General features: G+C 37.3%; 1 protein-coding gene across 5 annotated transcripts in view; it reads left to right on the top strand.

The window, feature by feature from the left end:
* frmpd4 (FERM and PDZ domain containing 4) overlaps nucleotides 1-24,573 on the top strand; it is a 404,084-nt gene that overhangs the window by 208,714 nt on the left and 170,797 nt on the right. The window contains exon 1 of one of the 5 annotated variants that reach the window (XM_008107215.3): nucleotides 22,521-22,818. The exons of the other annotated variants lie outside the window; for them this stretch is intronic. The gene's annotated coding sequence lies outside the window, so the exon portion shown is untranslated. Of the gene's footprint in view, nucleotides 1-22,520; nucleotides 22,819-24,573 lie in introns of those variants that run through there. 5 annotated transcript variants of the gene reach the window in all.

The following is a 24,573-nucleotide window of genomic DNA, read 5'->3' as shown; positions in this document are numbered from 1 at the left end:
GTCTACTAAAATTAGAATAAACAATTATATGTAGGACTTTATTACACAAAACTGCAATTCCACTACAATTGCAATATCATTGATAACTGGTATATACTGCATTGAGCACCTTTGATATCACAGCTCTCTTCTTTAGCACAGATTTAGTAGTCCACAATTATACTTCTGCACAACCTTGTAACCCCATTATTATTATTATTAGAATAATAGAATCATAGAATAGTAGAGTTGGAAGAGACCTCATGGGCCATCCAGTCCAACCCCCCGCTAAGAAGCAGGAAATTGCATTCAAAGCACCCCAAACAGATGGCCATCCAGCCTCTGCTTAAAAGCCTCCAAAGAAGGAGCCTCCACCACAGTCCGGGGCAGAGAGTTCCACTGCCGAACAGCCCTCACAGTGAGGAAGTTCTTCCTGATGTTCTTTCCTGTAGTTTGAAGCCATTGTTCTGCGTCCTAGTCTCCAGGGCAGCAGAAAACAAGCTTGCTCCCTCCTCCCTATGACTTCCCTTCACGTATTTGTACATGGCTATCATGTCTCCTCTCAGCCTTCTCTTCTGCAGGCTAAACATGGCCAGTTCTTTAAGCCGCTCCTCATAGGGCTTGTTCTCTAGACCCTTGATCATTTTAGTCGCCCTTACGATGATTTTAATGCAATTCCAGTATTTAAAAACAAATAAAAATATAATATACATAATAAAAGGAAAAGATAGACTGGGAATAGCAGGGGAACAGGAAGAGAATCGCATTCCCTCATGTTATTTTATTGCTGGCATAGAAGTGGAAGGGATCCATTGTGATAAGGTGACAGTTCAGCTGCAAAGCGGATTTGCCTACTTCACGCAATAAAGTCATTAGTGTCTCCAAGTGAATGAATGATCTCATAATTGTGCAGGAACTTCACATGTTTCTGATGTAACTGCCAAACTGGAGAAGCATCTTTCTGAATAATGATTTCACCGAGAGACTACTGTTTAGAAAGAGGTGTTAATATTGTCATATCAAATCACCACATGATTACATTAGTAAATAAGGTTCAGAGTGGCAATCTTAACATCTCTGATGCATTATCACTTTAATAAATAAGTAAGAATCTGGTTGTTGCTTAAAAATAATATTTAAATAAAACCATTTTTAAACAATTTGTCATGAAATTTTCCAGCTCCACTGGCTGAAGAATTCTTGGATTTGTAATCTAAAGAAGTATATCCATGTTCTGAGATTCCTTATCTTGCAGATATAACTCTAGTGTGTTTTTGATAATGGGCTCCATAATAAGGTTTAATATAATAAAAAATTAAAGGCAAAACACAGTTTAAATAACACATTTCTTCATGATGGAAGGTATATAGTAATAATATTATCATTCATGGTATTCATAATTAGCATTTTAAATTGCACATTGATAGTCTGTTTGCAAGATGTGCTTGATCTTTCCCCTTCATATGAATACTTATAACTACACTACAATACATTGTCATATAAATTACAACTTCCTTCAGGGTTGCATATTTAACATAGCCATCTTTTCTAAGCTAATTTTAACTGTAGTCATTGTACATTGTTTATCTTTTTTAAAAAAAACAAACAAACAAGGCAGCATCTTCTAGAGATTTTCATTAATTTTTATAATGTATGCATTGACATATTATGTTATCAAATCTTAGAAAACACATGTATGTATATGTACATGCCTTTAAGGCATCTTTGCCAACCCCATGAATTTCTGAGGGCTTTCTTAGGCAATAAGTACTTAGGGTATATTTATCTGTAGAATAAACCTATCTATTTTAAATAGAGAGAGGTATATTTTTATTTTACATATAATATAGCACAGTTTTAACATCCAGGGGGATAACTTTATATCACCAATAGACCACCCACACTACAGAATTACAGCAGTTTGACACCACTTTGCCATGGCTCAATCCTGGAGAATCTTGGGGTTGTAGTTTGTTGTGGCACCAGAGCTCTCTGGCAGAGAAGGGTAAATCTATATACAGTAGAGTCTCACTCATCCAACACTCACTTATCCAACATTCTGGATTATCCAACGCATTTTTGTAGTCAATGTTTGCAATATATCGTGATATTTTGGTGCTAAATTCGTAAATATAGTAATTACTACATAGCATTACTGTGTATTGAACTACTTTTTCTGTACAATTTGTTGTTAAACATGATGTTTTGGTGCTTAATTTGTAAAATCATAACCTAATTTGATGTTTAATAGGCTTTTTCTTAATCTCTCCTTATTATCCAACATATTTGCTTATCCAATGTTCTGTTGGCCCATTTACGTTGGCTAAGCGAGACTCTACTGTATGTAAAAGGATAAAAAAATTCGGCCTAGGACAAAACAACAAAACTACACATCCCAGAAACACTAAACTTGGCAACACAACCCCTCATCCATGCCTCTATGTTCATACAACAAAAAGAAAAGAAAAATAAAGTCCTAATTAGAGGGAGAGGAATAATTGTTTTTTATCCAATTGCTGCCAGTTACAAGGCTAAACTCTGCCCACTTGGTCTCCTAGCAACCTAATCAGCCCAGGGGACAGGCACAGTTAGGCCTCAGGCCTCTTCCACACTGCCTATAAGATACATATTATCTGATTAGAACTGGATTATATGGCAGTGTAGACTCAAGGCCCTTCCACACAGCTGTATTACTCATTTATAATCTTATATTATCTGCTTTGAACTGGATTATCTTGAGTCCACACTGCCAGATAATTCACTTCAGTGTGCATTTTATACAGGTGTGTAGAAGGGGCCCCATATAATCGAGTTCTAAGCAGATAATATAAAATTATAAATATACAGTAGAGTCTCACTTATCCAACATAAACAGGCCGGCAGAATGTTGGATAAATGAATATGTTGGATAATAAGAAGGGATTCAGGAAAAGCCGATTAAACATCAAATTAGGTAATGATTATACAAATTAAGCACCAAACATCATGTTATACAACAAATTTGACAGAAAGAGTAGTTCAATGCTCAGTAATGCTATGTTGTAATTACTGTATTTACAAATTTAGCACCAAATATCACAATGAATTTAAAACGTTGACTACAAAAACATTGACTACTAAAAGGCAGACTGCCTTGGATAATCCAGAACACTGGATAAGCGAATGTTGGATAAGTGAGATTCTACTGTAATATGAAATAATTACTGTGGTAATCCAGTCCAACCCAATTCTGCCATGGAGGACACAATCCAAGCATGCCCAAAAGATGGCCACCCATCCTCTCAATAATAATAATAATAATAATAATAATAATAATAATAATAATAAGAAGAAGAAGAAGAAGAAGAATATCATACAATCATAAGGTTAGGAGACACCCCTAAGGACCATCCAGTTCAACTTCCTTCTACCATACAGGATGACACAATCCAAGCACTCCCAACAGATGGCCACCCAGCCTCTCAATACTACTAGTACTACTACTATTACTAATAACAACAACAACAACAACAACAACAACATACAATCCTAAGGTTTGCAGTGACCCCTAAGGATCATCCAGATCAACTTCCTTCTACCATGCAGGAGGACACAATCCAAGCACTCCTGACAGATGGCCATCCAGCCTCTACATAATAATGATGATGAAGATAATAATAATAATAATAACAACAACAACAATAATAATAATAAGCATAGAATCCAAGAGTTTGGAGAGACCCCTAAGGGCCATCCAGCCCAACCCTTTCTACTATGCAGCAGGACACAATCCAAGCATTCACAACACATGGACTACATATAAATACTATACAATACTACACAGGGACATAGACCCCCTCTACCCTCACCACTTTCACAGTACACAAACAACCAAATGCATCCTAAACATAAAGACAACCATACAACAGACATTCAATACCACCACTACCTCAACAAGTTCTCACCAACACCACCATACAACGCCACAGCAACGCGTGGCCGGGCACAGCTAGTATCTCATAAAACTACAAGCTCCAGATTCCCATATCATTGAACTTTAGCAGTTATATGTAATCAATAGCAAATCAAAGTTCAAAGTCAATGAAACAAGGTTTTAGTCCATAAGGTACGAGATACTTAAGAATCTTGAAGCCAGGGTCCATGGAAACCAAACACAAGAATCAGCTTTGAGCAAAGTGACCAAAATTAGTCCAAGGAACAGGATCATAAACTGGAACGAAAAACAGGATCTTTAACTGGAACAAGAGATTCAAACTGCAAGGCTTTCAGGGACATGACTTGATAATCCAAAATCCTCTGGAGCAAGGACAAAACTTGGAACAAAACTCAAAATGCAAGGCTTACAGGAACTTGGCATGGAAGTCCAAAAGCAACATGAAACAAGAGTCCATGAAGCATGAAACAAACCTCTCAATGAGCAAAGTTACCGTCTCTGAAATTTCTCTTAGAAGCAGCTCCTCTTAAACTAGAATCAAGGCCTCTTTCTGTGGGAAGTTTGCTCAAAACTCTTTCTCATTAGCAACCGTCTGCTCCTTTCTTGCAAAACCTCCCTTTCTTGTCTCTGTTGACATATTGCTTTCTTTCTGTCAACCTCATTACTCTTATAATGACTGGAATGCTCATCTGCCAAGGGATAACTCGAACTTGACTCTCCCAAGGAATGCAGTTCAAGCTGCCTGCTTGAAACCATTGTATGCCTGCTCCCAGAATCCTCAGGAACAGAAACCTCATCTAACTCTGGCTGTAAATAATCATTTACCTCTGACTGCATGGGAATCCTAGGCCCCAACCCAGATTCATCTGATAGGTCAGGTGCAGGTACAATCACAGGCTGAACAGGCCCAACCTCAGGCTCACCTGACAGTTCAGGTGCAGACTGGAATACAACAGCCTGAGATTCGTACATCTCATGTTTTGTTTGCATATAAATATTCACCAGGCATGGGCAAACTTCGGCCCTCCAGGTGTTTTGGACTTCAACTCCCACAATTCCTAAAAGCCTACCAGCTGTTAAGAAATTGTGTGAATTGAAGTCCAAAACACCCAGAGAGCTGAAGTTTGCCCATGCCTGATCTACACTTATATTAAATAGTTTCCCTCATGTCCATACTTTACTAGCTACTGCTGCTCTTTCAGCTGCCTCAGAAAAGTGACTTTTATGACCAAGGAAGGAGTGGGATCTAGAAGTTATAAGCCATAAAGAAAGTTTATTGAGCTCTTGTTTCCAACATGACTTTTGTCAGCCTCCATATTCCTCTTCATGTCACAGAGACTTTCAAATGATTTGTCCTGATCCAGGTGTTTCACAAGATATCTGTTGGTTTGTAAGAGCTTTTAAACTACTCCTTAAAACTACTACTATTCTAATCTACCCAACATACCTCAAATATTGGCTCAGAAACAAACTAAACACCTCAAGCTGTGTCTCTGTAGAAATAATATAGAAAGATACGCAAACAGATGTATACACACACATCAATCTTTTAACAGTTGTGTTGCTGTTTGATGCTACTGTGTGCGATAAATCTAAGTCTCTAGAGAAGAAAACTGTCATTCTGAATGCAGCAATAACAATACTCCTATACATGTGCATGACAGCAAAGAGCCAAATACTTGACCTGTGACACAACTACTAGCATCACAATGATGTCTCCAATGTGAATATATACAGTGTTATAGCCATGGAAATTGATGTCAGCAGCAGGTACATGATTCACCCACATACATTCACTTGTTTCAATGGATGCAAGAATTTTAAATGTCAAGTATTTGATTATATTTCAGATGACCAACCATCAATTCCATAAAAGTATTGCATATCATCACTTCATTTTTCTGTTTTGTGTTTTATATTTTTATATGTAAATCTTCAAGATATTGCTTCTTCTTTTAAATGAGGATAAAAATGTATGCATTACATCACTGGGACCACAATATGCTTGTTGTGTATGTATGATATACTGTATATAGTGTCATCTAATAGTCTGTTGACTGTAATAAAGGCTGATGTTTTTGTTTTTGTTGTGGTATATTAGTTATGATAGAGAGAGATCAAATCTGTAGAAAGGCTTTATGAAGCCATGATGTTAAATAGCCCGGCTATGAAGCAGAATTTCTGCTGTATATTTGGTGGTGTCTGTGTGTGTTCATCTCTTACTGCATGACTGGAGAGGTTCATTATCGACAAAGTACTGTTGAATTATTAGCTATTAAAGCAAATATCCTATAATACATTGAGTAATAAAATGCAACATTTGTCATTTTTACTAGAAAAATAATAGAGAATATTTTGCAATCCATACACAAAAGATCCCAGGACGTTTACTCCAAAATATTTATTTTATTTTATGTTATTCTATATTCTGTTCACATCCTACTTTTTTCTTATACAGGATCCAAATGAAAAACAGGGTAAAAATAAAAGAAAATATTTGTACCCAAAGATCAAAACAAATAAAAGTTAAAATAATATAAAACACAATTCAAACATATTAAAAAAAATATAAAACTGTATTCTCACCAAAATTATAAGCCAAATATCTACAAACAGTGTCTGCCTGCTGGAAGGAGTGGAGGGAGCCAATCAAACCTCCCATGAGAGCTGCCATTGAGAAATCCCTGTTTAAGGATTTGTATAAGGCAAGAAGTTGATATCCACGGGAGTGCTGGAACAAAACCACAGTGGATCCCAAGGGCCCACTGCATATTCAAGGCAGTCCTGTGTTTTCCTTAGTTGGTTTATATTATTATTATTATTATTATTATTATTATTATTATTATTATTATTATCTGCGCACATCATCCGAAAATACATCACACAGTCCTAGACACTTGGGAAGTGTTCGACTTGTGATTTTGTGAAACAAAATCCAGCATATCTATTTGTTTGCTATGTCATACAATAATAATAATAATAATAACAACAACAACAACAATTACTACTACTACTTTATTTCTGTATCCTGCTTATTTCCCCGAGGGGACTTGGGGCGGCTCACATGGGGACCAAGTCCAACAACATACAATAAAATATTGCAGTATAAAATACACAATATAAAATACAATATAAAATGCATAATAATCACAACAAATTAATATATCAACTCTACAACACAGCTTCACAGAGTAAAAGCATGACCATTGAACAGAGGTGATATCATGGCACTTCAGTCCACGGTCTTGGAGGAGAGGAATAAAATTATAATTGTGCAATGTCTTAGGAGAATTCATCTCAATGTCCGTGATAAGGTGCAGAAGACTATTTTATTTATTTATTTATTTTATTACAATATTTATATCCCGCCCTTCTCACCCAACAGGGGACTCAGGGCAGCTTACAAAAAACACATATATAAAAATTATACAGTGCAATATAAATAGTTAAAAAATTATTATTAACTTACATCAGTATTCATAAAACACATTATAAAATACAGATAGGCGTGTTCAGTTCAAAAAACTGGGTCTGTCGATTGAGTTCCAGCGTACATGATAATAATGCTGCCAATTATTATTCAAAAGCTTGGCCCCACAACCAAGTTTTAACTTTCCTATGGAAGGATAGGAGGGAGCCTGCCTAACTTCACTGGGGAGGGTGTTCCATAGGCTAGGATGTAGGGACAGGTAGGGACAGTCAACTGTTCATCTCAGTCGAAGGTGGCTTGAAAAAACCAGGTTTTCAAAGCTTTTCTGAAAGACATCAATGTAGAGGCTAATCTGATTTCTCTCAGGACAGAGTTCCAGGGTCGGGGGGCCATGACTGAAAAGGCCCTCTCTCTCGCCCCCAGTAAATGGGTTTGAGATGAGGTTGGTAACGAGAGTAGGGCCTCTCCAGTGGATCACAGAGTTTGTTCAGGTTTATAATAGGAGATGCAATCACAAAGACAGACTGGACCTGAGCCCTTTCGGACTTTATAGGTAATAACCAGCACTTTGAATTGGGTTTGGACATTTATCGGCAGCCAGTGGAGCTGTTTCAATAGGGGGGTAGTCCTCTCCCTATAGTTTGCTCCCGTTAACAACCGTTTACTTGGAAGGAAAGGGGAAACACATTGTATATATCCTTTTCTTCTGAGTGTGCATATCTCCATAGTTCATCATAGGGAACAGAATAGCCTGAACATAAAGATGCTGGAACTGTTTGCTTCTTTGCCACTTTCAGATTTGGCCACATGAACTGGGATGTTCGTTCTGCTCTGTTAAATAATTCATTATATGAACTGTAATGTATTTATTTTTAAGCAATATAATGCTTGTCAACATTTATTGAGCTAATTACGTGGGCTATTTGTCATTACAGATGCATAATTAATTTCTTGAATGCTAAATAAGACTATATAAGGCTCATTTGGAGTCCCTCCCAAAGATTTGTATGCTTTGAACCCAGAGACCAAGCTGGAAGATTCCATGTCAAACTGGCCTAGAAGTGATCCAGAGGAATTTCATGGTGCATTCATTCTTCTTGACCTAGATGTTTACCATAGACTATTTTGTTCAAGACTTGGTTACTAAATGCAACTGAGAAAGAGCTCAAACATTTTTCTTACAAAAGTAACTACTGCTAACCAAACAGTTACATCTAAAGTGACAAACCTGTTACGATTTTTGGTACCTCTTATAATTTTCAGATGCTTTAGTGGAAGCCAAATCCATCTGACAATTACAATAGATAAAACATTTACAAACTGCTTTCTCCCAGTCATAGGGAGCCTACTAGGTTCAAACAAAGCAGGGGCTAAGGGTAAAACAATACTGGTAAAACTTACATTTCCTCATAGCACAATTCTTATTTATCTCACCATCCATTGCTATTATTATTGCTTATAATGGTTGTCATGAGATAGAATTAGAAGGACATTTAAACTTGAAAGTAGAAAACATGCCAGCTTTTGATGTTGTAATGAACTGCATTTGGCAGAAATGGGCTTTTCCTATCATATTGATCATGGGCCTCAGCTAAAGCAACCCTTTTCTCTCACTTTATGCCCTTCCCTTTGGCTCATCTTTCCCAAAATCATTTGGAGAAGGAATGGGATGTCTCTTCTGAAAGTAGAGACCAGAATCTACTCTTTTTTTGCCTGTGCTCTTTAGGCCTTGCTGACCATCCATAGGATGACAGTGATGACCACACAATGACCACTAATGTACACAGCTGCCTATTTTAGAGAAAATTATCCCATGTTACTTCTGAATTAAAATCTACATCAGCACAAGCTTTATTTGTGTAATTATATCTAGAAGAAACCTTTCATGTAAGCAGGAAGCCGTGTAGAAATTAAAAAAAACAAAATCTACTTGGTGCAACATGCTATTATTTTCATACAGGGCTTTTAGAATTCAAACATTTACAAACTGCCTGTTTATATCAATGCGATATTTAAAAAGAAAGTAAAAGTTTGAATTCTTTGAAGAGTGAAATTTATGAAGTCTCCCAACTCCTGTAAAATGTATTTAGAACTATGCAATTTTGTAGTTTAGCCATATTGATATGGATCATAGGAAACTTAAGTGGATTATTACAAGGAGGGATAAAAAAAGAAGGAATGGAAATAAATAGGAGCTATATAGCAGAGGAATACACAGGAAAGTAGGGCAATATGTTCAGTGGTGCATGTCCAAAGCAGATCTCCTTTGTGCTTTACTGAAGCATAGTGCTCCAATTGTGATAAAAGACTCTAATGGAGGACAAAATGCATGCAATGTATAATTTGTGTTAAATGATTTTGTTATTATACACCTCATAACGACTTCTGATAACATTCACCTGTGTTACAGTGCTGAAAGGACTTTCCTGGCATGTTAAAAGTATTTTAATGAGTTCCAACGTGGTTTAATGCCCATTCACAAGGGCCCACCAATCCATCTGCATTTGTGCAGTTTCCCATCATCCAGAATGAGAAATAGCATAATCATCATGAAGACTTCTTGGTAAGCACCTCGGAAACAGAATTTTTGTATGGATGGAAGAACATTTTAGGTCTCTGAAATGAATATCTAGCAGAGCCTTCAAACATTTTCCGTTGTAAAGGATTGTCAAAACAACTTACATTTAAAATGATCATCAAAGAATGGATATGTGAAATAACTGTGAAAAGCTTCTTGGTAGTCATAGCATCTTTGGAGCAGATCTCCTGCCTGAATTGAAAACATCTGATATTACTAGCAACTACTCAAAGTAGCATGTTTTCAATAAGCAGAAGACCCAGTGGAGTTGCATTTTTCTCTTTACTTATTTTTCATGGAACCACTTACCATAGAAGAAGGTGATTTTTATTTGTTTTGAGTTTAAATTAGTATGTTAGGTGAAGGTACATTGAAGAATTAAAAATAATTTATGTTCTTCAGGGCTTTATTTTAACTTGCAGGAATATGCTATAACTACGGGCAGCTGGTGACTCCCATATCAGAAGTGGGTTTTCATTTCAACTTGAAAGTAGCTTTTAAGATGTTGAACCTGGTGGAGGGAGACAGTGTTCAGCACCTTAGATAGCTCTTCAAATTTTAAACTAAAGTCAAATCAGGATAGATTCACTGCCTCGTTTAAATGGAAGTAGCCATCCTAAACGGTTCCGGCCCTGCCTATCTTCATGACCGCATCCCCCACTATGAACCAATACAGGCTCTAAGATCTGGGGAGGCCCTCCTTTTGGTCCTGCCACCATCAGAAGCGTGGTTGGTGGGGATGAGGGGGAGGGCCTTCTTGGTGGTAGCCCCCGGCTTTGGAATGCCCTTCCCAGGGAGATTAGGCAATCTCCCACACTTTCCTCTTTCTGTAGGGACCTGAAGATCTGTCTGTTCAAACTAGCTTTTGATAATGCCTAGTCCCTAGTTGATCTTTGCAATTGTTATATAGCCTTGCACTTCATCCCATGACCTCATCCCATGGTTACAGCTTTGCGCTTTTCCCATTTCCTTGCCCTATTGTTTACAGCCTGGACACGTTTACAGTAGCTTACTGCCATTGGTTGATGAGCACAGTTTTTATTGAGTTTTATGTTGTTGTTTTATATGTCTATATGTTTTATTCAATTGTATTTTATATTGTATTTTATTTTATGTTCTGTTTTAAGAACCTTGTGCTGTGTGTAAGCCACCCCTAGTCCCTACAAAGATACAGTGGTGGGATATAAGAATAAAGTTGTTGTTATCATCATCATCATCATCATCATCATCATCATCATCATCATCATCATCATCATCTGGCACTAGTTATGGTATATAGTGAGCCCTTGGTATCTGCTGTGGTTTAATTTCAGAAGCCCTGTGGATATCAAAATCCATTGATGTTCAAGTCCTATCACATACAATGGGATAAAATGGCAAAATTGCAAGATTTGCTTTTTAGATGTTTTTTTTGTGGGTAGAGGAAAAATTTCACACTGTGGATGGTTGAATCTGTGGATGCATAATCTGTAGATATGAAGGGCTGACTGTATTCATTATAAAGAGCTTTTCAAAAAGATAGTGTTGGCCATTCACTTGTACTTGCATTGACTTTAGGTTCCCAAAATGAATAGAGTTTGTGAGTTTGACTTTTGAGGATTTGATTGAAATGATTTCTCTAGGAATCTCTCAGTGCTCTTGAATTTGGCTATAGAGTCACACTGAAGAGCCTAGAGATTCCTAGGGAGAAAACCTCTCTGGGAATCTCCAGGTCTTCCAGCAGAATTTTGTGATCAGCTTTCAGTGGACATTAACCATAGTTTTGTGCTGGAGAACTCAAAAATTCCTAAAGAGATGTTCTCTCAGATTAAAATATGGCATTTATTCTTTATTTACGGGTTTTCACTTTCATGGGGATTCTGTGCTCCTAAACCCAACAAATGTGAGCAGGTGTGTGTAGTCTACAATTTTTATGTAAAACTTGTGAGTTTTCCATATTGTATGGAACAAATAGGGGGCTTATAGCAAATTTGTCCCTAGATATGTGAATAGTGATGATATAGGAAAAGAGATGTGAAAATTTTAAAATATAGTGCAAAAAGAGGCTTTTGTTATTCATGTTCTTGTAGAAGGTTTCCTTTTTCTCTCATATTGCCCTTGTAGCTTTTTGATGTCTTCGGAAGACATTCCGTCTTCTAAAGAACAAAATGCTTGTCAGAATTATGATGAGAATAGGCCATAATTCTAGAATTTTGTTGCCTTTCATTGAATCAGCGCAACACCTCAGGCTTTCTTATTGGAACCTTGAGTTTCCAAGTCTCATTGTTAAGCTCTCCAAATGTTCTGCTATTTTTTGTTTTTCTCTCTCACTGTCTTTCTCTAAAAGCCCTGCAGTTGACTATGTTGTTATATATCAGTATGCAGTATTGTTATATATCACTTAGGTGTACAACTAAATATATTCAGTCTAGCTGTGCTAGATTACAGTTTTAGGGGTTATACGTATATATGTAGGGATTATGCCTAAGAGACAATGGAGACCAATGCATATTTCCTGTGATGTGTCCTCTCGTGTTTACTTTCCAGTGAACAGTGATAAAACAAAGTATGCTAAATGCTTGTGAATAAAGCATATATTATGGCAAACAGTTGTCTTCCATCAATTTGGAGACAATGACAATCCCTTCTTGAAACTCTTATTATATATATTATTTTATTCTAAGTCATATATCACCTATATCTTATTATGTTGCAATTCAAAAAATGTTTCCTTGCAAGTGAAACCTTCCACATAAGTTGTGGTGATGTCAATAACAGTAGGTTTCAGGTTCAAATCCCAAAAACATATTCACACTGCTGATAAAATTCCCTAAATCTACCCAAAGGACTACAGTGTATTATCTGGGATTCTGGGTATAAAAGTATAAAGTCTTTTTTCCAGAATCACAGTACTTCTGTTTGTTTGTGATCAGATGAATACACTATGGATGAGCATACTCTTAGAGCAATGTATTGATCTCTGTATGTAGTTTCAACTGGTTTGGCTCACAGAATGCTAATTATATGCCTTTGGGATATAGAAAAGGAGGTCAGGACAGTTTGAACCTCCAGAACACATTCCTGTGATAAAAAGAGTGAAATCAAGTGGGGAAGGGGCATTGTCTTTAATCAAATATGATTAATCTACTGGTGTCTCCCTCACTTTGGTGGACCTATGAATGCTGAAGTTCAGTACAAAATTACATTTGACTGAAAAGTCTTGAGGCAGAAGGCTAGGCAACCCTTTTTTTTTTTTAAAGTCATATACAGTACAAGTACTGAAAGTGGATAATAACTAGTCAGGCATGTTTTTCCCCCAGCACAATAGAGTTTTATTTTAGCATATCATAAATATTCATGTACTTACTCATTTTCTGAAGTTGTACCTTGCATGATGAATAATACATTTCCTTTCAGTCTAAATGAGCCCCTGCTTGGTCATTTTGGTGGTGGTAAAAATGGTCAAAACAGGCATTTCACATTTAGCATTGTACTATGACAGACTTAACATGATTTCTATCCTTTGGGTTTTATTCTAATTGAGCCAAGGAAGAAAGCTTCAATTTGGCAAATAAAATGGTTGCTTAAGAGCCAAATAAGGAAGTGGCTTTAAATATGAAAGTCTGCCCAAAGTTTGTTCAGTTCTCCCTGATATATTGAATTATGAAACCATCCACAAAATAGTTGTTTAATGCCCACAAAATAACATTTTAGCCGCTACACTATATTTTACTGTAACTTATAGAATGTACGTAATCTCCTCTATGTACTAAACAATCTCCTAAAAAAATGACACATATAGTTTGATTCTCAACACTGTGATTGAAACCACAAGTTATTGCCCGTAGTTCCCTCCACATTCTATGCAATCCTTCATAGGCAAAGCTATGTGTAGTGAACTGACGATATAGTTACAGCAGATTTTATTGAAACCTCAAAACTGAAACTTATCAAGAAACTATGACTCCAGCATAAGACACGAATATTTCACCAGTATGCTGACACAGTTGCCGACTCCAGTTCCATTGGAGACAGACATGCTTCAAAAAATTAGGCATATAATGAAATATATTATCCCTTATGATGTCAATCCCCTTCCCTAGTCCCCTACCCCTCTTTTTCCTTTTCCTTTTCTTATACCCCCCACCTCCCTTTCCCCTTGTTTTGTATATTTCTTCCTTGTCCTTATGTTTTTGCACCTATCCCCGTTTTTTAAATGTGCACTGAATTTGAAAATTATAAATATTTTTTTTTAAAAAAAATAGGCATATACAATGTCATTTGGGATGATACATAGCCTAGCTGATGTTCAACACCCCTTCAAGCTATTGCAACTAATCAGAGCAGCAGGATCAATTTTGGTTCAGGACTGTGGCCAAAATCAGGAAAAATGTTGAATTGTAAGTCTGCAAGTTGTACTTGATGAAACTGCCCTCGTTATTACAACCTAATTGTAATTTGGTGCATGGTTGTAACTTCCAGATATGACTGTCAGTGGCTGTCAGTGGATAAAAGTCCTCCCATGATGAGTTTTCCTTCACAGAAACAAGGAACATTATAGCTTTGTGTATTTTCATTCTCGTTAATTTCAATGAAATAGTGAAGAGTAGAGACATCACATCATACTGGCAACAAAGGTCCGCATAGTGAAAGTAATGGTATTCCCCGTACTAACCTATGGGTGCGAGAGTTGGACCATATGGAAGGCTGAGCAAAGGAAGATAGACGCTTTTGAACTCTGGTGCTGGAGGAGTGCCTTGGACCGCAAGGAGATCCAACCAGTCCATCCTCCAGGAAATAATGCCCGGCTGCTCAGTGGAGGGAAGGATACTAGAGGCAAAGATGAAGTACTTTGGCCACATAATGAGGAGACAGGAAAATGGAAGGAAAAAGGAAGAGGGGCCGACCAAAGGCAAGATGGCATCCTTGAAGTGACTGGTTTGACCTTGAAGGACCTGGGGGTGGCAATGGCCAACAGGGAGCTCTGGTGTGGGCTGGTCCATGAGGTCACAAAAAGTGACTGAATGAATAAACAACAACATATTTGTTAAGTATTTGCATCACAGAATGTAGGAATGCCAACGAATCAGACTTGCATTAATTTAAAATGAGGTATTTAATCCAACCTGCTTCTATTCAAGAAAGGTCTATTTATTAAAAGTGGCATTAGCAGCATTATCTGATGCAATTTAGAAGTGGTTGTAATTGCTATTAAACCCGCAAATACATGTTCGAGTTGAATTATATTCACAACATTCTTTTAACAGCTATATAGAAATTCCATTTTGTTTCTCACTCCCTCTAAATTAATAACCATTACTTCTGTAAAACTTTACAGTCAACTCAGTACAAAATGTTCTGTTTTGTACTGAGACAATCCAGTAGTTACAGGAAATCAAAGATTATATTCAGTTCAAATAAAAAGAAAGAAAGGAAAAACTCAGTGACCTCCTAATGAGATATTTAAGAGGAAAAATTGAAGCCATTCATACCCTTCAGTAATACGTTAACAAATTAGCTTTCCCACAGATATAACCAAACTGTTGAGTTCTACTTAGTTCATATACTATGGTTGTCGAAGGACAAAGAGAGTTTTTAGTGCATTCCTATATCTAAATTTAATGGTGGAGTGGGCAAGGTGTTTGCCCTGGGTTTGTATGCAGGTTCAAGACAACCCCCAACTCCCTCCGAGTCATCCATTTTCTAGCAAATAAAAAAAAATAAGGTCAAATATTCCAAATGCTTCTTTTATAGCAAAATCCTATTGACCACTTAAATGTGTCAATAGGATTTTGCTACAGTAGAGTCTCACTTATCCAAGCCTCGCTTATCCAAGTTTCTGGGTTATCCAAGCCATTTTTATAGTCAATTTTTTCAATATATCATGATATTTTGGTGCTAAATTTGTAAATACAGTAATTACAACATAACATTCCTGAGTATTGAACTACTTTTTCTGTCAAATTATTTGTATAACATGATGTTTTGGTGATTAATTTGTAAAACCATAACCTAATTTGATGTTTAATAGGCTTTTCCTTAATCCCTCCTTATTATCCAAGATATTCGCTTATCCAAGCTTCTGCCGGCCTGTTTAGCTTGGATAAGTCAGACTCTACTGTATAAAATTGAAATGGTCAACATGAAAGGGGGAGGACCTTCACGAGCTGCTGTTTAAGTGCCAATAGAAAATGTGAGCTTCGGTTTTGAAATTCATCCTTTAGCCAAAGCAGGTTGAATTAAATTTTAGCCAAAAAATTCAGCAGGTAAGCATTTAAAATAAAAATAATCCAGTATCAATAAACTCTGATTACAAATTTGTCATTCAAATGTTTGGTTTAAAAATATGTTTCTTTGGAAGTAATATTCGTCTGCCAATAAACATACAGTCTTGTCATTATACAACACTATATAAATTGTAATATTCTTCTGCCAATAAACATTATACAGTATTGTCATTATATAATCTATATATATAAAAGAGTGATGGCATCAGGGCAGTGGACAAAGCAACAAAACTACAGGCCCCCCAACCTTGAAATTTGACAACACAACCCATCACACATGCCTCAGGGTTGATACAACAAAAAGAAAAGAAAAATAAAGTCCTAATTAGAGGGAGAGCAATAATTGTTTTTATCCAATTGCTGCCAGTTTAGAGGGCTAATCTCTGCCCACTTCGTTGCCTAGCAACCAAGGACAGCCAGGTTTCAATTAGGGGACAGGCAAATTTAGGCCTCAGGCTTCTTCCACAGATTATCTAATTTGCACTGGATTATATGGCAGTGTAGACTCAAGGCCCTTCCACACAGCTATATAACCCATTTATAATCTTATATTATCTGCTTTGCACTGGATTATCTTGACTCCACACTACCATATAATCCACTTCAGTGTGCATTTTATACAGCTGTGAAGAAGGGGCCTCAGATAATCCAGTTCTGAGCAGATAATATAAGATGATCAATATACAGTAGACTCTCACTTATCCAACATAAACAGGCCGGCAGGATAAGTAAATATATTGGATAATAAGAAGGGATTCAGGAAAAGCTGATTAAACATCAAATTAGGTAATCATTATACAAATTAAGCACCAAAACATCATATTATACAACAAATTTGACAGAAAAGGTAGTTCCATGCGCAGTAATGCTATGTAGTAATTACTGTAGAGTCTCACTTATCCAACACTCGCTTATCCAACGTTCTGGATTATCCAACGCATTTTTGTAGTCAATGTTTTCAATATATCGTGATATTTTGGTGCTAAATTAATAAATACAGTAATTACTACATAGCATTACTGCGTATTGAACTACTTTTTCTGCCAAATTTGTTGTCTAACATGATGTTTTGGTGTTTCATTTGTAAAATCATAACCTAATTTGATATTTAATAGGCTTTTCCTTAATGCCTCCTTATTATCCAATATATTCGCTTATCCAACATTTTGCCAGCCCACTTATGTTGGATAAGTAAGACTTTACTGTACTGTATTTACAAATTTACCAGTAAAATATCACAATGAATTTAAAACACTGACTACAAAAACATTGATTATGAAAAGGCAGACTGCGTTGGATAATCCAGAACATTGTATAAGCGAATGTTGGATAAGTGAGATTCTACTTTGCTATGAAATAATTTCTAGGATAGAATAATGCAGAACAATATAATCTCTAAAACCAGGACAGTAATAAAGAAATAAAAAAAGTAAATAAAGCAAGGAAATTGGAAATTCCACAAAGGAAACAATCAGGGCCAGCTAACACCTCCCAAGAAAGGATTCTTCCAGAAAGGAAGCTGAGAAGGCAGTGAAGCACTATGTATTACCGAAGTCATTATTATTACTATCATTACTATTATTATTATTATTATTATTATTATTGTGTTGCGGTCAACCGTGAAAATGAATACAATCTGGCTCCAAGTATTCAAAAACACTAAAATCAGAATATATAAAAATGTATGTGGTATAATAAAACAGAACAACACAATCTCTAAAATCAGAACACTAAATAAAGAACAACACTCTGAAAACAGGGGAATTCCACACAGGAAACAATCAGGGCCAGCTAACACCTCCCAACAAAGTATTCTCATCATCAAAGTCTGGCCAATCCTCTGTTTTCTCAGGGCCACAGACAGTAGAAGCACATAAAATATCGCAAACAACACCACTCTGAAAACAAGGCAATTCCAGACAGGAAAGAATCAGGGCCAGCTAACACCTCCCAACAAAAAAATCACTCAGGGAGGAAACAGCTAGGCTTTAAATCTGCAAGGCCATTACATCCTAATCATTTTTCCTAATTGCAGCATTCATACTTGCCTCCAACAGACAAAAAAAAACAAAACAAAAACAAAAAAACAGAAATATTGTATATTCACAACCTTTAGGAAATAATATCCCCTGATGGCACAGCATGTTAAAGCGCTGAGCTGCTGAACTTCTGGACCGAAAGGCCGCAGGTTTGAATTGGGGGAGCGGAGAGAGCCCCCACTGTTAGCCCCAGCTTCTGCCAACCCAGAAGTTCAAAAACATGTAAATGTGAGTGTATCAATAGGTACTGCTCTGGCGGGAAGGTAACGCCGCTCCATGCAGTCATCCCACATGACCTTGGAGGAGTCTACGGACAACGCCGGCACTTCGGCTTAGAAATGGAGATGAGCACCAACCCCCAGAATCAGACATGACTGGACTTAACGTCAGGGGAAAACCTTTACCCTTGACCTTAACTACCACCAATTCCTCAATACTTTATTTCCCATACCACCATTCTTCGCCACAGCAACGCGTGGCCGGGCACAGCTAGTACTATATAAATTGTATCCAGTTGTAACAATGTTCAAAGGGTCTGTGAAGTGCACTAAATCTTATTTTCATATTGAAATCTTGTTTTCAAAGAACAAATCTCAAGTTGATCTTGCAACACAACAGCAGATATAAAGCATGTATTTGTATGTCAGACATTGTAATTTGTGGGCTAAAGGAAGCATTATTTGCACCACGGTTTTGGGAATTCACATTCCAAGCATACAAATTTGACTATTAGTGCTCCTAAATAAACAAATTACAAGACTGAATTTTCAGTAAACTATGAGCTTTCAAAAATAGAGTAGGCAATATAGCTAGCTAATAAGCAAACCTTAACTGGAATTTCCTTTTCATTATAACCTAAGTGGCCATTAAATTTGTTCCATCACTATGAGGTGAAGAGTGGACTAAGAAAGTGATGTGGTTGATTTGAGCCAACAAAGCACTTAAACAGCAACTTGTTCTGTTACAGATCTTCTGCATGATTAAGTCTATGACCTTCCTGTCTTGGATCACAGAATACAATTGGTTAGTTAATCTGCAATGCCACATTGTGTCATATGCTCAAAGGCTTTGAAAACCCATACCAACTATTCAGTCAATAGCAGATCGTCCTCTTGATTAATGGCTCTCCATAGTTTACGCCCTAGGTAGAAAACAAGTCTGTTACTGGCACGAACTAAATAAAACTAAATTCTCTTTGTATTATGTAGGATATTTGGGGGAAATTTGGGGGAATAGGTTTATCATTGAAAGTATAATTATAAAGACATGAGAAATGAATGAGAATAATAGATGAAAGGTGTGAAGCACCTATTATCAGCATTCACTAGGCATATAATTAATGTAAGTTGACCGTATTTCCAAAAATATGTTTTCTTGTAATAGAAATCTCCAAAAGATACATTCATGCATAGGTAAAACAGTAAGTTCTTCTGAGCATTGAATGATAGATGGTAAATGTTTATTGTTCCAGCCTTGGAGTATAAGACTTCTAGCAAAAGCACATGGCAAAAGCATAATGAGATTGGCCATCAATTAAATTCCACATAGCAGTGACAGAAATTAAAGTAAAACATTAATTTGAATGTGTTTATTGGTTTAGGTAGCAGTTTACACTAGGACTAATAATGAATAGTATCATCACACTAGGGACCCTTCCAGACAGGCCCAAAATGCGGCACCTGTCTCGCTTTTTATCTGAGGTGTCCAAACAATGCCTCAGGTAAAGTGAATTAATGTACAATAAATTGGATCTTCCCGGTTTACTCTAAATTAATTAAATACCTCTAAATATCTGGAACCTAAGCTAATGTTTGGGTTTTTCAACGTGAGGACCCTGTGGAGACTGATTTCCGAGACCACTTCCACAGTCCCGAGGGTCAGTCCCCACAGCCATCCCACTTCAGGCTCCAAAAAGCCTGGAGAAGTGGGACAGCATCCAATCCCTCCCTCCAACCCCCCGTTTGGGCCCCAAAGTTTACCGGAGAGGTCTGCCAGCAGTGCAGTCCTCTCTCTACAGTCCTCCTGGTGTGAGAAAATGGCACATCAGGAGGTGGGGGCAGGGATTTCCCCCCCCCCCCATCATTTTTTTGTGCTAGGAGGACTGTAGAGAGAGGTCTGCGCTGCCAGCAGGCCTCTCTGGTAAATTTTGGAGCTCAAATATGGGGCTGGATGGCATCCCAAGTCAACCTTTTATTTGACTCGGGATGCCATCTAGCCACCCCACCTAGGAAAGCCTGGGGTTTAGGTGAGGGGTGGAGACTACAACCCTAAAGGAAGTAGGTTCCTTTAACTTGCTTCCTCTTGGGTTTTAGTATAGTGTAGAAGGGCCCTAGCTCAAATTATGTAGCATAAGTGAAAGCTTCTGTTCTGCACACTCAAAGCAGTGTCTTTGTTTTTTTTTTTGTTATAACATCATATACTCTCCAATATTTCACAGATAAAAGCTAGCACACATGTGGCCAATTGAGATCAGAGTGTTGTCAAGATGGCAAAGCTTATTCTAAAGTACAGGTTCTCAACCTGTGGATCATCAGATGTGCTTTCTGATCTACTGATAATTACCCCACCCAAATCTACCTTCTGTCCATCCCTGGCCTGCATCTCCTACAACAGTGGTTCTCAACCTGTATTTTGGCCTACAACTCCCAGAAATCCCTGCCAGTTTACCAGCTGTTAGGGTTTCTGGGTGTTGAAGGCCAGAATATCTGGGGACCCACAGGTTGAGAACCACTGTTCTAAAGAAAGCAGAGATGAGTTAGGAGGGGCTATACCGGTTTGTTTTTGCCTGTTGGGAAGGGCAAGATCCCAGGCACTCCTCTTCAGTCATCCAGCTGACTTAATTGAGTGCATACTGCATTTGCATTTTGAACTCATTTTTCAGTAGTTGAAGTCAGCAGATGACAAAATAAGATAGTTGGATGAGAAGAGATAAGGTGGGATATTTTAAAAGCAGCTGAACAGTGGGCATAGCAGAGAATTAATTGGAACCGAATCAGCAGTTGGAGGTCATGACAAGACTAGCGATCTCTTACAGTTAGTGACAGAAAGATTGGGTAAACAGTGAATGTAGACAATCTTGCCCAGAAACACAAGAGTGTCTACTAGAGCATGCATCACATATACCAGTTCTGAAACTAGACCATCCAGTGGATCTCTACCAGGTGCACCATTGTCTTCTGGGAGCAATTCATTAGATTTAGACCTAGAGATATCCTATCTGATCTTGGAAGTTAAGCAACAAATGCCTTTTGCTGTAGGTTCTATTTCAAAAGAAGTAGCTGGCAAAACCAAGTTTATTCCTTGTCTAAGAAAACCCTATAAAATTCATGGAGGAACCATATGTTGACAGGCATCTTGAAGGTATGTGCGCGCGCACACACAATATGTGCACTTCCTAACAGTGATTTCTTAGCACCACAGTGTTTGAGTGTTGCCATGACCTGAATAATATATGTCCTTTAAAAACGTTCAGTATTGAGGTTCATAACTTCAGCATTCACACATCAGCTTCAAAGGCTTTGCATTCCTCAGCATGCATTATCTGGAAACAGTTAAGGTTGTATTCTCTTCCATAATTGCCCCAAAGTTTTTCTAATTGCTTTTACTTTGCAGTTATCTTTAGTTTGAAAGCTATTGAAAAATTGTGATGTTGTATCAGTAGTTTGTTGCTGTAATATTGATTGGAATTTGTTAGGAATCACACTATATTTCATCCTGGATCCTGTATCAGGCAGTATACAAAATACCCTGTGAATAGCTGAAACTCACTCTGTTCAAGTAACCTCTTTCCCAGTCATTGATTTATCTATGATAAAATGTAAGGCTATGAAACGGAAAATAAGTCTTTTCAGTATTTGTTTTGTATATAATGTCAGTGTTGCCTTTTAAAATACAAGAGACAAAATGGGACACAGAAAATTAATTTTAATAGCTTGAAAGATAACTACTGAATATTAATACAAGGGCCAATGTAGAGAGTATATAGCATCTAAGATAAAATAGTAAGAAAATATTGTATCTTGTGTTATGATAAATGCTTTGGTTTTTTTAAAAAAATAATCTCTTTTGTTCATATTATAAAACCATAATTCTGCTCACATTTATGCACAAGAAATAATTGGCTTAATCAGAAGATGGCTAGAATTAGATTAATTAAAAATGATGATTACAATGAGAGTAAATTTTGTGCAACAAGAGATTAAATAGAAAAATTCACGTTTATTTTGAGGTTTTGTTTATTCTGATTGTTTTTCTATTTTTGAAAATGAATTGGAAAAACACATTAAAGATGTACTTGCTTTCTGACAAGGGACTGGATCCAAAACTGGGCTTGTGCTGCAAAAGAAATAATAAGAAGTTTCTGGTTTTGCTACAACTTAACGTGTTCTAGAGCAGTGGTTCCCAACCTCTGGTCCTCCAGGTATTTTGGACTTCAACTCCCAGAAGACCCAGCTATCTTAGCAGCTGTTAGCAATTGTGGGAGCTGAAGTCCAAAACACCTGGAGGATCAAAAGTTGGGAACGACTGCTCTAGAGCCCTAGGAAATCTGTTGGAGCTACTTTTTGGACATCCTAGAGTGCTGCAAGAAAGAAGTGAGTGGAAAACATTACATTACAGTGGTGATGCAGTGCTTGCACCATGTTAGATTTAGGCAACATTGTTAATTAAAGAGTATCTCTTTCAAGGTCTTAAAAAGGGAAATTTATTGATATATTGTTGATTGATTAATTAAGTAACAAGGTAATAGGAAGATGATAATTTGAACTGCCTGATAGTCTTATGTCTAGTATTTGCATGGTTTTAGTGAGAAACTAAAACCATAAGAAACAAGTGAATAAGTTAGTTCAAAATTTCCCCAGGAACTAATGAGCAAAAACAGTTCCAAGCATCAAAATTTCACAGCTGTTGACATCATACTCTGCTCCTATGGGCCATTCGATGTTGCTAGAATAAATTCAGGGTAAGATTTATATCTTGTTAAAATTGAATAGCAGTATTCCTATGACTATATATAACAGTAAAAAATCATAATCATCTTATTTATCTAAATGAGAAATATGTCAAATATTGAAGGAGCTTCATTTCAACAAATATGGAATTTACATGAAACAAGGTTACGTAGGGATAATCGTTTTCCTGAATAAATTCATATAATGAAAGGTTTTAAAACACATTTTTGAACATTGTAAGGTGAAGCCTATGAGCAACTGTAATGTTGTATTCCAGCAGAGAAGATTTATAGGGAGTAAAGAGTGGAGGAGATACTGTATATACTCGAGTATAAGCCCAACCAAATATAAGCCAAGGCACCTAATTTTACCACAAAAAAACTGGGAAAACTTATTGATTTGAATATAAGCCGAGGGCGGGAACTGCAGCAGCTACTGGTAAATTTAAAAACAAAAATCGATTCCAATAAAATCACATTAATTGAGGGAGAGAGACACATGCATTGCGAGAGGAAGAGGGAGGGATGCATGCGTGTGGCCTCTCCTCTGCTTTCTGCACAGCAACCCAGCTGTGCAGAGAGGTAAGGGTCCAGGCGGGAAGGTGTGGGGCTTAAAGAAGGGCTTCTTTCAACCCCACACCTTCCCACCAGGACCTTCACTGGGGTATAAGCTGAGAGGGGCTTTTTCAGCTGAAAATGTCAGCTTAAACTCGAGTATATACAGTATATAGAATTAATCAGTTAAAATTCCGTTTTTTTCCGTGTCAGGAGTGACTTGAGAAACTGCAAGTCACTTCTGGTGTGAGAGAATTGGCCGTCTGCTAGGACATTGCCCAGGGGATGCCCGGATGTTTTGATGTTTTACCATCCTTGTGGGAGGCTTCTCTCATGTCCCTGTATGGAGCTGGAGCTGATATAGGGAGCTCATCCACGCTGGTGGGATTCAAACGTGGCAGCCTTCAGGTCAGCAACCCAACTTTTAAGTCATAAGGCTTTAACCCACTACACCAACGGGGCCTCCAATCCCATCTTAAAAGCTGCTGAAACACAATCAGACCTTTCAGATAGTTGATGTATGTGTGCGTGTGTATGCGGTGGTGAAAATACATACATTTCTTGATCTTTCTGACAAAATGTTTTGGGGCCCCATGCACAAGAAGTGGAAAAGGGGAGAAATCACCAAAGAAGAATTCAAACATATAGCCAACACCTGTAGGGAAAAGGTTCGCAAGGCTAAAGTGCAAAATGAGCTCAGGCTTGCCAGGGACATAAAAAAAAACAAAAAAGGCTTTTTTTGCTTACGTTGGTAGAAAAAGAAAGAAAAAAGAGGCGATAGGGCCATTGCAAGGAGAAGATGGGGTGATGGCGACAGGGGACAGGGAAAAGGCAGAACTACTTA

Source organism: Anolis carolinensis, chromosome 3 (genome assembly GCF_035594765.1).
Source record: "Anolis carolinensis isolate JA03-04 chromosome 3, rAnoCar3.1.pri, whole genome shotgun sequence".
NCBI classification, from domain to species: Eukaryota; Metazoa; Chordata; class Lepidosauria; order Squamata; family Dactyloidae; genus Anolis; species Anolis carolinensis.
Note: the sequence above shows the minus strand (reverse complement) of the source record. Positions and strands in the feature narration are given on the sequence as shown.